The sequence below is a fragment of the Salvelinus sp. IW2-2015 genome, linkage group LG26 (assembly GCF_002910315.2).
Source record: "Salvelinus sp. IW2-2015 linkage group LG26, ASM291031v2, whole genome shotgun sequence".
Taxonomy (NCBI): Eukaryota; Metazoa; Chordata; class Actinopteri; order Salmoniformes; family Salmonidae; genus Salvelinus; species Salvelinus sp. IW2-2015.
This window is the reverse complement of record NC_036866.1, coordinates 36,031,583-36,048,154: the sequence shown is the minus strand read 5'-3', so window position 1 is coordinate 36,048,154 and position 16,572 is coordinate 36,031,583. Positions and strand designations below refer to the sequence as shown.

The 16,572-nt window shown below is 45.2% G+C and overlaps 1 pseudogene; it reads left to right on the top strand.

Annotated features, from left to right (window-relative positions):
• Positions 1-802: 802 nt before the first annotated feature.
• On the top strand, positions 803-13,459 carry LOC111952218 (zinc finger protein 536-like; annotated as a pseudogene).
• Positions 13,460-16,572: the final 3,113 nt, after the last annotated feature.

Genomic DNA, 16,572 nt, shown 5'->3' with positions numbered 1-16,572 from the left:
CAGCTCCGGACTGAGGGGTAGCTCCGGACTGAGGGGTAGCTCCGGACTGAGGGGTAGTTCCGGACTGAAAGGCAGCTCAGGACTGAAAGGCAGCTCCGGACTGAGGAGTAGCTCATGACTGAGTGCTAGCTCATGACTGAAGGGCAGCTCATGACTGAAGGGCAGCTCATGACTGAGGGGTAGCTCATGACTGGCTGGCGGCTCTGGCAGGTCATCGCTGACTGACGGCTCTGGCAGGTCATGGCTGACTGACGACTCTGGCAGGTCTTATGGTACATGGCTGACTGACGACTCTGGCAGGTCATTGGCTGACTGACGACTCTGGCAGGGTCATGGCTGACTGACGACTCTGGCAGGTCATGGCTGACTGACGACTCTGGCAGGTCATGGCTGACTGACGGACTCTGGCAGGTCATGGCTGACTGACGACTCTGGCAGGTCACATGGCTGGCGGGCGGCTCTGGCAGCTCCTGACTGGCGGGCGGCTCTGGCGGCTCCTGACTGGCGGGCGGCTCTGGCGGCTCCTGACTGGCGTGCGGCTCTGGCGGCTCCTGGCTGGCGGGCGGCTCTAGCGGCTCCTGACTGACGGACGGCTCTAATGGCTCGGGACAGATGGCGGCTTCACGCGGCGCTGGGCAGGGCGGGGCGGACAGACTCAGGATTGGGGCTGGCGGCGTCGCAGAAGCGAGACGGGTGCGCAGAGGGCCTCAAGGAGCTGGGGCCAGCTTGCAGGCAGTGGGCCGGGCATGCTTGGCAGCGCATGGCGCAGTTGGCGCACAGATCGGCGTGCAGAGCATAGCAGATGCGGGCGCGCTGGCAGCCACGGGCAGCCAGACGGCGCTGGTCAAGGACCTCACGGCAGCTGGGCCACCGGGCCTGGCGGCTGGGGCAGCAGACGGCAGCCTCTCGGCCGAGACGTTCTGACGTGCTGAGGCTGCGAGCCAAGATAGGGGCAGGCCCTCAGGCTGGCGTGGTGAGGAGGGTGCCGTGGAAACTGGGAACGGGTTCCGAGTAGCGCGCGAAGGACCTCCGCCGAGACGCCCGCAGCCACTAGGCGAGTGCGGGGAGCCAGGAACAGTCGCGAAAAGCTGAACTCCCGTCAAGCCGCAGCATACCTACCTTAGGAGGTGCACGTGTTGACCGCACGTGTAAGGTAGCGGACTGGAGAGCACGCTCCACACGAGTGCGGGGAGCAGGAACAGTGCACACTGGACTCTCAAGGCGCACTATAGGCCTGGTGCGTGGTACCGGCACTGGTGGTACCGGGCTGAGGGCACGRACCTCAGGGCGAGTGCGGGGAGAAGGAACAGTGCGTACAGGGCTCTGGAGACGTACAGGAGGCTTGGTGCGTGGTGTTGGCACTGGTGGTACTGGGCTGGGAACACTCACCACTGGGCGAGTGCGAGGGGCTGCCACAGGAGAGCTGGTGCGCTGAGCTGGCACAGGACGTGCAGGGCTAGGGAGGCGCACAGGAGGCCTGGTGCGTGGTGCTGGCACAGTCTTCACCAGACTGCTAGCACGCACCTCAGGACGAGTATGGAGAGCTGACTCAGGTGACATCAAATCCCGCACACGCTCCTTCAAGCGGATGCGGTGCTTTATGCTTTATGCTTTATGCAAATCCCTCATTTCTCTCTCCTCCAATTTCCCCATTAATTCATCCACAGTCTCAGCTTCACTCCCCTTACTCACCTCCAATTCCACCTCGACTGGCTCTGGTTCCATCTTCGGCTCCTCACAGTAAGCACGGGGAGCTGGCTCAAGTCTCCTACTTGACRCAGCTACACTCCCSYYYYSCCCCCCCCCCCAAGACATTTTTGMGGTTGCCAGCCGCTCTGCCGTGCRAGCTCCTCATACCGGCGCCTRTCTGCTTTCGCTGCCTCCAGCTCTGCCTTGGGGCGGCGATATTCCCCTGGTTGTGCCCAGGGTCCTCCGCCGTCTAATATTTCCTCCCAATTCCAATAGTCCTGCGATCGCTGCTGCTGCCTTGTATCACGCTGCTTGGTCCGGGTTTGGTGGGTGATTCTGTCACGATCGTCGTAATGTGGAAGAGAAGAGGACCAAGGAGCAGCGTGAAATGAATACATATTCTTTATTATCAGATGAAGATGAAACGAAACGAACACTATACAAACTAATCAAAACAATAAACCGACGAATGTGAAGCTATACAAACAATAAGTGCAGACACTGGCAACTTACACATAGACAATCACCCACGAACTACCTAATGAATATGGCTGCCTAAATATGGTTCCCAATCAGAGACAACGATAGACAGCTGTCTCTAACTGAGAACCAATCTAGGCAACCATAGACCTACATACACCTAGACTGAACAAAACCCCATAAACATACAAAACCCCTAGACAATACAAAACACATACATCCCCTATGTCACACCCTGACCTAACTAAAAATAATAAAGAAAACAAAGATAACTAAGGCCAGTGCGTGACAATATCTTGTTTTTTTGCGTATTGTATTAAACTAAAACATGTTCTTGTATTTGTTTGTAAGTGTCTATTTTTAATAAACCCTGTTTGATTGATATGTATCAAGTCTGATAAGACTTTTGTCATTCTATTGCTTATGAGCTTTGTTATTATTTTATTGTCACAATGTATTAAACTTATGGGTCTGTAATCAGCAGGGGACTCTCCAGATTTTCCTGATTTTAATATAACTGAAATAACTGTTTGATACATGGAACTAGGAAGTACTGAATTGAGTGAGGTGTTTTGTCATTTGTGTAAGTAGGGGCGCTACTTTATCCCAAAATGTTAAATATAATTCTATGGGAAAGCCGTTCATTCCTGGTGCTTCTCTCCGTACTAATGTTTTAACAGTGTCTAATGTATATTTTGGGGTCATCTCTGTTTTTATTGAATATTTTGTCGGCTGATAATTGATTCAAGGTTGTTGAGTCTAAGAAGGCTGTAGGATCAGTCCAACTGTTGTTTAATTCTGATTTATATCGATTGTAATTATATATATTTTTCTATATTATATAGTACCAAAAAGGTATCTGCTATGGTTACAAGCCAAAGAACTCTTATATAGAACTTTTTGTTTTTAGTATTTATGTAACCTATGCCATCGTAGCACGTTTTGAACTTGCCTCTTTGTTTGTTAGTACATAGAGATGGAGAGGAAATGAGTCGGTGGAGAAGAGGTTATGTTTCATTGTTTTTTGGCTTTTAGTTGTACAACAATTTGAAATATTTGTGAAATATCTGGTAGGATTTGTAGGACGTGGTTTTATACGTTGCTTGGTGCTGTGTTGTTTATGCTTGCTAAGTATTGTAGCTACCTACTGTCAGTCTAAAATGAGACCAAGAGAAAGATTTCCATCTCACATCATAGTATTGGTATACTGTAAATGGAGAGGAAGACTTTGTTGTTAGGCGTAATCAGCTTTTTAGCTCCTACAACAATAAGGTGAGACCACAAATATACTAAAGACAGGAATAAGAAACACGCAGTATTTGTCTTACTCTGCTTGATTACCTATTTCAGGTGCATTATCTCCTAGCTGAAATGATCAAAGCATGTTAACAACATACATACTTAATTTGTCAGATATGTTTAAAGACCCGATGCAGCCATTTTTATATCAATATTTAAACATTTCATGGTAACAATTAAGTACGTTACTGTAATAGTTTTCCAAAAAACTAAAATAGCTTTTAGAAAAAAAATATTTCTCAAGCAATAATTATTCTAGGACTGTCTGGGAGTGGTCTGACTGGGGAGGGGAAAACTGAAAACTAGCTGTTATTGGTCTATTATCCAATTTATCGACTGGTGATGTCAACAGGCAAGCCAAAACTCCCGCCCATGCAAACCTGCTGATATTTTCAACCAGCAAGTATGAGGAAATAACACTGACCAACTTTCACACTTTTAGAGTGTTAGTTTTCAGCTGTTTTACAATATATTTTACAAAATACGTAAAAATTTGTTTTTTACTGCACTGGGCCTTTAACTAGAACATTTCCACCAAATCTTCAATAGAATACTTCATCATTTTCACTTTGAGTTTTCTGTAAATGTTGTATGTAATATGAGGGCTCTATTGCACTTATTGCTCACGTTCATGCCTTATGTGTCTTTTCTATGATTTTCTCTTTTTAGGTGGAAGTTTCTATTATGTGCCTAGGTGTGTCCAACTCCCATCTCTGAGGAAAAGGTATCAAAGGTCGCTATACCATCAACCACAAGCAGAAGCTTCTGAAGGACTCTGGGACATCCAATCTCTGACCGCCATACTGTAACAGTCCACAGATCCCTGAGTAGATAAAGCCGCCACGCCATTGGACGAGGACAGTCACACTAAAGGAGCCAGATGGCACTGCTAGCCAATCAGCTGATGGATTCAGCCAGGGTTGTGAGTGGCATAAATGGGAGGGTGGACCACTTCCCACAGTTCCTGAGGGTACAGAACCAGGGTCACATGACCCAGGTCAATGGCACCCAGGAAGACACGCGCAAGAACAGGAAGTACCCGTGCCAACTGTGTGGCAAGCGCTTCCGCTTTAACAGCATCCTGTCGCTGCACATGCGCACGCACACGGGCGAGAAGCCCTTTAAATGCCCTTACTGTGACCATCGGGCAGCACAGAAGGGCAACCTCAAGATCCACCTGCGCACTCACAAGCAGGGCAACCTTGGGAAAGGCCGTGGCCGGATCAGAGAGGAGAACAGACTGCTCCATGAGCTGGAGGAGAGGGCCATCCTGAGGGACAGGCACATCAGGGGTGGTCTAGGTGGTCTGCCCCAGCCACCACGACCCCACATAGCCCAGCCCCAGCAACCCAAGCCTGCCTCTACCACCACCCAGCTCCCCTTGACCTTCACAGGTTCTGGCCCTATAGAGACTTTATCACTGCCATCCACTTCCCCCAAGATGACCATCACAGGCCAGGAGGATCACACCCAGGCCCAGCCTTCTGCAGGCTTCCGCTGCTCCTTCTGCAAGGGCAAGTTCAGGAAGCAGCAGGAGCTAGAGCGCCACATCCGGATCCTCCACAAGCCCTACAAGTGCACCCTGTGTGAGTTCGCCACCTCCCATGAGGAGGAGCTCATCAGCCATGTGGAGACGACCCACATCGCCTCCGAGTCGGCCCAGACTCAGAGGCCCGCGCTGGGCAGCGGTCGGGGCGTGAAGCACCCTGGTGGGGAGTTCCCCTGCGAGGTGTGCGGTCAGACCTTCAGTCAGGCCTGGTTCCTCAAGGGACACATGCGTAAGCACAAGGACTCGTTCGAGCACTGCTGCCAGATCTGCAGCCGGCGATTCAAAGAACCCTGGTTCCTCAAGAACCACATGAAGGTCCACCTCAACAAGCTGGCTACTAAGAACAAGCAGCTCCCTGCTGACCCGGGGGTATCTGTCAGCATGACTAGTGTAGCCCAGGATGCCCACTACATCCACCTCTACTCCCAGTACATCTCAAGCCTCAACAGCAGGTTCCTCTCCGCTGAGAGAGCGGGCCATTCGGAGTTCCAGCAGATCTTCGCCACGACTGGCATTGGGATGAAGGTGAAAGAGATGCTGGGTAGGATGCTGGCACCAGGACACGATTCAATGACTGAGGGGGAGAATAATCGCTCTTTGTTGCGCTTGAATAATCTGGTGCCTCCTCTGACTGCCAGCAGCAGGGAGTATCAACTACAGGCTTCTGCCAACAAGGGAGACAACCTCAACAGCTACCCAGGCTGGCAGGTCATGGCACCAGGACCGGCTGTAGATCAGGGAGACCTATACACAGCTAAAGAACAGCAGCGGGCCTACCTGGCTAAGCGGAGGGTGTCATTAGATGAGCGACAAGCGTCTGTGAGCGACCCAGAGAACCAGGCTATTAGTAGGCCTAGCAGCCCAGGACTGAGCCATGTCTTGCAGGAGAGCCTCATAGGACCATGTTTCTCTCAGACTGGCAGTACCCAGGATGACAGCAGCCTACCCTCCTCCCCAGTCTCAGGTACATAACCATCTTTCCTTACTTAGTGGTTGCAGATTGTTTAAGACATTGTTGTTTCTGTTTTTCTAAATTATTTGTTATAGGTCTGTTAATGCATTCTGTATTCTATGGTCAATATTTTACAGTAACTGACGTATCCTCAGTTCCAGGGTCAAGGTCAAATAGATGACCAGCATATGAGGACTTCATATAGAACATTTATATAGAGAGGATGTTTGAGAACTTCCATAAATCGGCCATATGTTCCAAATGTATACCATTTGCTATCCCTCCCATCATGCATAGACTAGAATGGAACACAACTGCACCGTTCCATTAGGAGATAAAACTATGCCTTTGGCTAAACTTCACTAATGTATTCAGGTGAACTTGTCTTGAAGCACAGGGTCAGTACAGCAGCATATTCATACAAAAAATATAATCAGTAATAATAAGGCCTTTCTTTGCTTATTAACTTTAATGTTGTCATGTTGAATGCTAGAGATAATTAGCCTCTGCTATTTTATATCAGTCCAATTCCAACCCCTTGCCTTTCCTACGGGGCACAATATGTTAATGCATGCCATCTGGTGTTTTTAATGATTTGATATATACCACCTGGTGATTTTTATGATTTGATATACCACATGGTATTTTTATTGATAGTCTTCTGTTCCACCTGGTGATTTTGATGATTTGACTCCCTGGGTGCATGCTTTTCGTGTCATGGCATCCTGTTAACACATTGTCTGGATTCTAGCTGCAGTTCTAGTATTTTCAAATAAAAATATAAGCTTCCTCATCTCCTCCTTAGCTTAGAATTCTGGATCTTTTACAGACCTGGGTTCAAATGCTATTTGGAATTCTTTCAAATACTTTAGCTGTTGTCGATTGAGCTCGCGTGTTGCAATGGAACCAATAGAAACATCCCCAAAGTGCAAACTCCCACCAGGCACCTGAGCACTCTAGGTAGACTAAAGCAAACACGCAAAGTATTGGAAATGTTTCAAATAGTCTTTGAACCCAGGTTTGATCTTCTAGCAGGGTTGGTGAGAGTCAGTGTCTCTGACACGGTTTTGGGGGATTTGATCCACTGTTTCCCCAAATGAAGGCCGTGAAACAGAGATAAATGGATCAGGTCTAATCTTGTTAAATGTTTTGTTGACATATTGTCTACTTATACTTGTATGCACATGTAAATACCAGCATTTTAAGGGTAATCCTGCCACAGCCCTTTACAAAACAGCTACAATCTATGGTATTTTCAGCTTCTCCTGCTTCCCCAGTCCCCAGCCAATACTACAGGCCCATGTTTGTAAAAGCTAGCTGAGAATGAATCGGAGGAAGTCTGGGCTGCCACGTTCGGTATCAGAGTGTAATTTGAGTCGATATTAAGCATGGAAACTAATTCATTTTAAAGGTCAGGCGTCAGTGCTTCTTTAAATGATGGATCCCGGCTCGCCTCTCCTCATCTTGTTCCCCTAGTTCCTGTGTAATGGAGGACTCACTCAGGGGCTTAAGGACTGCATTGTTTTGCTCTGACAATATATCCCCGAGACCTCTGCAGCTGCTCCCCGTGCTCACAATGACAGACTAATTAACACAATCACACACTGCTGGCCCCGGCTCAACACGCAGGTCTGCTGCGGGACAGATAGGTAAATCCTACACATATGGAGAACATACAGGCACTAAGTGCAAGTCTTGATGAGGGGCTTTAGGAATGGGATAAGTTTGCTGCGCCTGCGAACTGATCGAGTGTGTCTCGATGGGCTGGAGTATTACAGTGGCTGGAGGAGTTCTAATTCAGGAGATGTTGAGGAATTATCATTGTTGCCAGATGTTTCAGCTTGAGACACATTGATTAGCCCTGAATAAGTGTCCGTTTTATTCCTATCCAAAATGGCTGTAGTCATGAAGTTATACTGATGTTTCCAACATGGATAGCGMATACAGTTGTCAGAGTTAACGACTGCTTTACTAGATACAGTACATGCAGATAAAGTTGTCCAAATACAGTAGTGATACAAGTGTCAACATGTTAGATTATGGTCTGTTTACTCATATGGATAGTAGCTAGTGTTGAGAATGGTGTTCTTAAAATCTAATCAAGACAGATGAAAAAGTCTAATTCTAATCTTAGATCGTGAATAATTGCTCGTTTTAAAAAGATAAACTAATGGGAGTGCTTTAGAGGCCCCTGACCTACATCAGAGTGTCTGGATTTGAATTGGGAACATAAACATGCCTGAAATCCTCTGACAGTTGTTCATTAGTCCTATTCAAACTCTTAACCCCAAGGTCAATGAGCATGTAATGATATCYTCCTCACTTAGTCTTTGTTCCGTTCCCCGGCCTTCACGCTACTTCTACTGTATACATGTTAACACGTTACGAGTGGTTACAGAGAGACAAGGAAGGATCATGTTTAGGGGTATAGAAATCAGTGTAACTGTATTTAATCGTTCTAACTTCTAGTTCCATCTGATGATGCTTAAAGGGATAGTTCAGAAAAAACATCTACATTTGTAATTTCGCTGAACAATCCCTTTAAATGTGTACCATAGCTGTTTTTTTTTAAATGCACAAACTGGGCCTATACAAGTAGATTTGAACACTTCTGATTTCTGATTTGTAAACCGGATTACCTTTTGGCTTGACTTCCCATTCTCACTTCTGTCCCTTAATCCTCTTTTTAATTATTATTGCAGATAAGAGGTATGAGGCTCAAACGAAGCTCAAAATGCTTGTTTTCCTAGCCGCTGATAAAAAGATTTACCGTGGGAGTTGTGAACACCTGCCTTGAAATATTGTTCCACGTCTCCTGAATGCCATTTGGCTTAATTGACTTGGAAACGTCCCAAATGCGTCATTGACGATGTGGTCTAATTAATATTAATAATATATGCTATTATAAACATCAAAGAACATCTGGTGCACTTATTTTCTCCCCAGCAGTCTTGTGTCTCTTCCTCTCAGATGGTTTCATCTTAAAGCAAACCACCTAGGTTTATTCATTTAGGTGCTTTAGTTTATACTGCATGTATACTTTTATAATAGAACAATAATGCGTGTGTGTGTGTACATGTGTGTGTGTACACGTGTCTGTGTGCACACTCATGTGTGTTTGTGTGTGTATGTGTGTGTGTGTGCATGTGTGTCCGTATACATGGGGGGTGAATACATTGAATAAAGAATGCATTTCCATATGAAATGAATCACTTTCCCCACCAGCTGGATGCTTTGCCACAGCACATTATTTGAGTTCTTATTTTGCATTTCTAATCGCAGGCTGTATAACTCATATGCATCACTTCATTGTATGATCCTCTGTGTTAGGTGAGAGAGGCAGGGCCCTGTAATGATACAGTAATTGGAGTTTGGTTGATCAATCGAAGCGCTAAAATTACTCTCGCACATAATGTGGGCCTCAGCAGTGTAAGTAAATCTAAAACTGATTAAGTTAGCATGAACAACACAATTACAAAGATGGCACCCGTCCAAAGACAAGAGAAAAGGGGAGAGTCGGGTGTTGAATCTTTGTTTGGTTTTGCTGCTCTGGGGGGTATTAGCGAGCAAATGTGTTTATGAAAGAGACAGTGGCCAAAGATAAGGTCACATATGTCTGTGTTCTGCGTTTTAGGCCTGCTGGTAATTTCATGGTAATGTTTATTTTATTTTATCCGCAACAAGCTAGTTTGGTGACACTACTGGTGTGAATATGCGCATATTTTCATCATGCAAATGTTTTAATATTTGCATGAAAATCTGTCACCAATTGGATAGAAACCTAGCTAGTGTGTCTGTCTGTCTGAAAGACGGCCGTTAAGCAGTAGGAGGTGTTTTTGTTACTGGACCCACTGGGCAAAAACTGGTTGAATCAACGTTATTTCCACTTGATTTCAACCAACATTTTCAATGTGAGGACATTGAATCAACTTGGAAAACTGATTGGATCAAGGTAATGGAATTTTTACCTAAATCGAATAACATAGTAACATTTTTTGTTATTCACGTTAGTTGACAACTCAATCTAATGTAAATCAAAACTATGCGTTGAACTGACGTCTGTGCCCAGTGGGGAGACAATGGGTGTGGTGTTTCTGAGGAGGCTCCTTACCTGCTCACTGTCCTGGCTGGACACACACACACACCGACACACACACACACACACACACACACACACACACACACACACACACACACACACACACACACACACACACACACACACTGTGTGTAGTTGACTGTGTGTAGTTCAAGGTCATTTATATGTGACTAGCAGTGCTTTCTACCTCATTATTAGTGTGGGGCTTTATGATCTGCTCCATCCAATTCATTCATATTCCTCTCTCCTCTAGCTATATTATGTCGTTTAAAATTCTGATATTTAAAGAAAGGCTCTTTAAAAATAAAATCATTTATCATTAAATGATGGATGGTGTTAGTATTAAAGTTGGAGACAGCATAACAAACAACTATAGATCATTAGAGATTGACCTCAGGGAGAAATTCCTCAGGGTCAGGTCTGATCTGGGGTTGTTATAAAATGTATATTTCAGCCAAGGGGAAGGAATCACTGTTGTAAGTCAGATATTAGTCCATTAAAGAAGAACAATAAGGCATCAATATGCATAGAATTAAATGAACAGCGCTGGGCTTTATCTCGCCATCCCAGACGCCACATCCCTAAAAGACACAGTATAATATATGACCTGACCTTCAAATGCCAGGAGAGTGTTGGACAATAAACTGCCAATATTTGTGGCTTAATGGCGGCGGATGACTTTTACAGTAATTGGAATGGCACCGAAACAGCTGGGCTGCTTAAAGACAGAGGAATTGAAGCGGTGTGTCTCAAATGGCATACTATGCTCTATATACAGCACGTCTTTTGACCAGAGCCCTGGCCAAAAGTAGTGCACTATATAGGGGATGTGGTGCCATTTGGGACACAGCCAAGGATCTCTCAGACAAGCACTAACTCAAAATTATGGAAGTTTATGTAACCCTATAGGAAAGGCTGTTATTACACAGCTCAACCTAACATGACACATGGTGGGAAATGTTCATGTATACAGAGTCCATATTAGGACAGGTACACAAATTACTTTAACACAAGCTTCATGGACATGTGACTTTGGCCTGATATGAACATCGTACAGGTGAAACGTCAATCCAAGTTGCTCACCAAGTTTATGGGGAAAAGCCAATAATATAATTTTCCTCACTCTGCAAAAATGAACTGAAATTCTCTCTCGTTGCAGAGAAAGAATGTTCTTTTTGACTTGGAAACCCAGTTAGTTGCTTTCAATAGAATGGGGCCCTCTGTCTGCAACATGTGCCCCTCTTTCATTTCATTTAGAAGATAGCTACTACAGTATGTCATTATAAAGAATCTTATTTGCTGCTAACATCTTTGAGTAAATTCATTGCGTGTGGTGCTCTGCACTCCATACTGTGCGATGATGCATCGCTTGGCCTGAAAGCTGATTACAAGCCTGATTTACTGCAGAGCACAACTTAAATCATTCAACTCAGTATTGTGTGGCGCTGCACACATTGTTCATGTTCAGACATGGCGACCATATTTACACACACATTTCCCAAGTTCACAGAGATGATCCAATCGCTCAGGTTCTTTAGGTTGGTTTTCAGAATTGCCGATGATTTAGTTGTACAAGTCAGACAATTGTCTCTGAAATATAGCACATACTGACAACTATCCAGAGAAATATGAATGTGAAAGATTGGTAATCGAGACTGTCTGATTCAGGCTGTGCCGTTGTTCTGTCTTGTAGCTCTAACAGGTGAGGAGAAGGCCTACAGCTGTCCCCCCAGTGACTACACCAGCCCACAGTCAGTTTCTCTCAGTTACCGTCTGGAAGGCTACCACCTCCACCACCACCCCCAGTGGAACCATGACACCAGGGACAACATAGACCCCTCGTCCCCACAGCCCCCCAGCCCCAAGGACCGGAGCCCTACTTCTGACCTCTACAGTGGGCTGGAGGATCCTGATGAGAACAGGAGAAACCCAACTACTCTGCACATGGACAGGCTAGCACCCAATCTGCCTAACCCTTCCAACCTGCACCAGGCCTATGGAGGACCTCCAGCTATGGAGGACAAGAGTGTGAAGCCACAAGGTCTTCATCAATCCATACAGACCTTCATCAATGGCCTGACATCAAGTGTTCTGAGAGGGGACAGAAAGAGGAGGGCAGGGGGAGGTATGGTCAGCACTCGGGGGGGAGGACAGGGGAGCTCTGAGGGGGAGGACCGTGTTGGAGTCAAGGGGAGTGACCGGGACAGTGAGGGGGAGACAGGTACTGGTGGCTCTGCAGTCACACCCAGGACCAGGAAGTCCCAGTATGAGCCTCTGGATCTGTCTCTCAGGCCAGACTGGGTGCTGTCGCCTCAGGCTGGCTCAGCCCACATGGACAGGTCTCAAGGGGGATTGACTGGGTTATTCCAGCAGCACAGCAGTGTGTGTAATGGCTCCCTCTCCTCCAATAGCAACAGGCTCCAGGCACACACTGGGCAACACACGGCTGAACAGTCAGAGATTGGATCTGGCACTGGTGACCTGGAGATGCCCACAGAGCAGGACGACCAACACAACTATGACTTCTCAGCTCACAATGAGGATTGTGCACTTGAGAGCCATGCGTTTAACAAAGTTGAGGAGGAAGAGGAATTCAACAAACTAAGGATAATGAAGAGTAGCAGCAGCGAAGCACGGCTGAGTGAGAAGATGACAGAGATGATGGTTGGCCTTCCCCATGGGCCCAGTGAGGCCCTTCAGTGTCCCCAGGAGAAGCAGGGCCAGTGGGACAGGTCGGTCATCCAGCCTCTCCTCTCTCCTCTGGAGCTGCTGAAGCCAGTGCCGACTCCTCACCACCACCACCTCCACAGAAACCTCCTGTCAGTCCTCCAGTCTTCCAGGGGCCAGAACCACATGCTCCTCAACGGCCATGCAGCCAGCTTGAATGGTGGCGGTGGAGGGCCCATGGAGAGAGCAGAGACTTCAGGTGAGTGCCTCTCTCTCTACCCCATGAATGATGTCATCTGTACCTCTGTCTCCTAATCTTACTCTTTCCCCGTAGTAACTTCATATTACATGAGCGTTCAACGCCATCTAGTGGTCAAGTAGTGATCCTGCCTCCTTATAACATCATATGCCTTTCCTATACTATCCTCTCCTATATGTTTGGATCTTAAGAACACTGTTTCATTAGGTAGATAGGCTTACCTCAGCAGACAATGTGTCAGAGGAAACGGTTGCACTGCAGTTAGTTTAAACACTTTTGATTGTGATTCTCAGAAGGACTAAAACAAGGGTATTGGAGTCATAGGTGTGTGGCACTGATTACATCCCCACTTAGAGGAAGATACAATTTCACCATCTGATCAGTAACAAATCACCCAGGCAATGGGACCCATTTGATGGAGTGGCTTAACTCTTGTGTGATACGCCTGCAGAGAGCAAGATTTAATCACCTGGCTCTCTAGAGAGATCTTTCAGACAGCTGGGATCCTTTGATATTATATGCATGTAATATGAGTGCAGCTCGAAACTCTGTCATTCTGATCCATCTGATGCAGAAACACAATATGACACACAATATGCTCTTTAAAGACATTAAAGTGCCTGTCAACTCTGTTTGGGCACAACATCTGTTCTGTTCTTGTGTGACTTACTGCTTTCAAAAGTGTACAGTATCCCAGCTAATAATTCTAGGGTAGAGAGAATGTTTTTGTACTGTTACCCGTAATGTTCCTCTAATGTTTGAATTTCCAGTATTCTGTTAGTCAGGAGAACATTCTATGTTAGCATGTTTTGGTGTCATAGTTAGGAGAACATTCCCTTAATTAAGTGATAATGCCCGAGAAGCCGGTGTTTGGAGGATATATTGTCACGGGTGTTGTTAAGCCCGATACGAAGTTGAGGGCTGGCAAACCATGCCGATATATCCTCCAAACACTGGCTTCGAGGGCATTATCACTTTATACAACGGGTTACCAACATATTCAAATAATGATTGACATATTTTCATAAAAAATGTTATTTTGATTAATTTATTCATACTATTTCATCGTTCCACAAGATATAGTCCCGAAACAAATCTAGGGTTGCTACCAAAGCCAAGCCGGCTGATTGTTCGTTCTATTAGTTCGGTTGCCAGAGACGCCACCCAGTCATTCAGTCTTTTTGTTCTGTGTCTATGGACGRGACCCAGTCGTTCGTTCTAAATGTTCCATTTATAGTGGAGATGAAGTTTAGAACTTCCGTGCCTGGGCTGATGAGACAGTGGATGGAACAGATGGAACAGAGTAAATAGGGGTGGTAACTTGTGGAATAGACACCGGCTGGAATGCACTTTTAACCAATCAGCATTCAGAATTAGACCCACCCTTTGTAGAATGTCAAACAGAACATACCCAGATTGTGGTTACCATGTTCTCAGAATATACAATACTAATGTTCTAGATACGTTTCATGGGATGTTGCAAGAACATGCATGTCCAGTTTTCGGAGGGTTASGAAAATATTCCATTAACGTCCCACCAAACATACACAGTACATGGTTGCCATGTTCTCAGAACACAAGATATTAATGTTCTAGACACGTTTCATGGGAACGTTGCAAAAACATTTCTGTGTATCAGTTGTCATGACGTCGCCTGATGGAACCAAAGAAACGTTCTCCCCACCAGAAAATMGTATCATTACACATCACGCCTTGTTACTGTTGCCGGGGCCAGTCAAGGCCCTGATTGGTGAACCACTGATCCATTCGTAGCTCTTTGTCTGCCGGCAAGGTTAGAGATACTGACACCTACGGTGTTTTCAACTGACACACTTTGACATAAATTATAAAATTGTGCATGTTCATTTCTAAAGTAATTATTATTCAACAGTCTTCACCTGGGATTAAAACTCACAACCTCTTGGTTCACGGTGCGCCGATCTTCCTGCTACGCCACCATGTCCATGTCATGTACGAGTTCATCTGACTAGTCTCATCATTTATTTCATTGACGTATTTCAGCAATTGAAGGGCTTTCAGTATAGTTGTCTAATGTTGGTGGGGCACATTAACCTGTTTTAATGATACTTCTGAATCACTACGATCAATAKAAGTTTTTCTTGAGTTTACTTTTAACAGAGCTGAGATTTACTTCAAAGTGCATTCATCCTATTGCTTACAGCCTTACACTTATCAAGTTGTTTCAGATCTACCCAATTGCCTAGGGAGGAGGGGTAGGGTTTCTTCTGGACAGTACAGGGTCTAACTATACTGGCCCAATAAGCATGACCTAGACATATCTCATATTGGGACAGTGGTTAGGGCATTTGTCATTAGTGCTGGTGGCCTGTGTTTGAGACTCGCTATGGGAATCACCCTACTCTCATATTCTTAGCTAAATATGTTAATGTCATTATTTAGCAACAGTTACAACACACCTCTCTGATCTAAATGAGTTTGTCATTGAAAAATGGGAATGTGAAGGATTTCCCCTTGAGCACGAATTATGACCACATTTCCATTATCTCATGAATTAATAGTATGTATTAATTCTATATAGCTGAGCATCTCAAAGAGAACTCTATGGTCTTTAAAAAATATATACACCACATATACAATTTTGCTAAGAATATGAGAGTAGGGTGATTCCCATAGCGAGTCTCGAACACAGGCCACCAGCACTAATGACACATGAACAAATGTGTCAGGAGCTAGGTGTCCATCTACTTGGCAACAGATTTTCATACGAATATTCTAAAATCTGCATAAAACAATATGCGCATTTTCCTACTAGAGATGTGTTTCCATCAAACTGTCTTATTGTTGGATAAAAGGCTGTGCGTGATGACGTAGAGCACATAAAAAATCACTTTTGCGGTTAAATTCCAACGTACCGAATAAAAAATACAAGTTAAATGGGTTTCCATTGCACGTTCAACCCTATTTGATTTTGTCACAGAAACTGTTGCATTACATTGCAAATGTGCAAACGCTGGTCTTGGCACATGAGCTCTTACCAACAGCTGGCAGATACAGTGCGGGTAGGCTACCTACATGATGAGATTATTATGGACATTATTATTATGACATTGTTTGTATTTGTCAAACGGCAGTCAAGCATTGATCATCATGTCACCAGAATAAGACTCTCGATATTGATTGGTAAGATGCATCAAACTCAACACCGTGCACTTTCACCCCCCTGTGAAGTTCATCATAACTTATTTCATATGTAGACAAATAAACTGCATGCTTTTCCAAGTCGTAGTGGGAGGACTACATATCATCGTGTGACTCCAAGTTTACTTTCAATATGATGGTTATTATATCAATATTTGCACATAAAGGCATTTCCACCGCCATTTCTTGAACAATTAATTATACTGACACAAAAAGATCCCACCATGTCGAAACTGCGCTTAACCTATCCTGCAAACGAAAATACACTGCACATATGTTTGACAGGGAGAGATGTATGGAGCTAGATACCTGCCAAAATGTACATATCGTTAGGATCGTAAGAAAATCCATGCGTAAATTGTTAGGATCGTAAAAGAAAAGCAATGGCAATGCGTGAA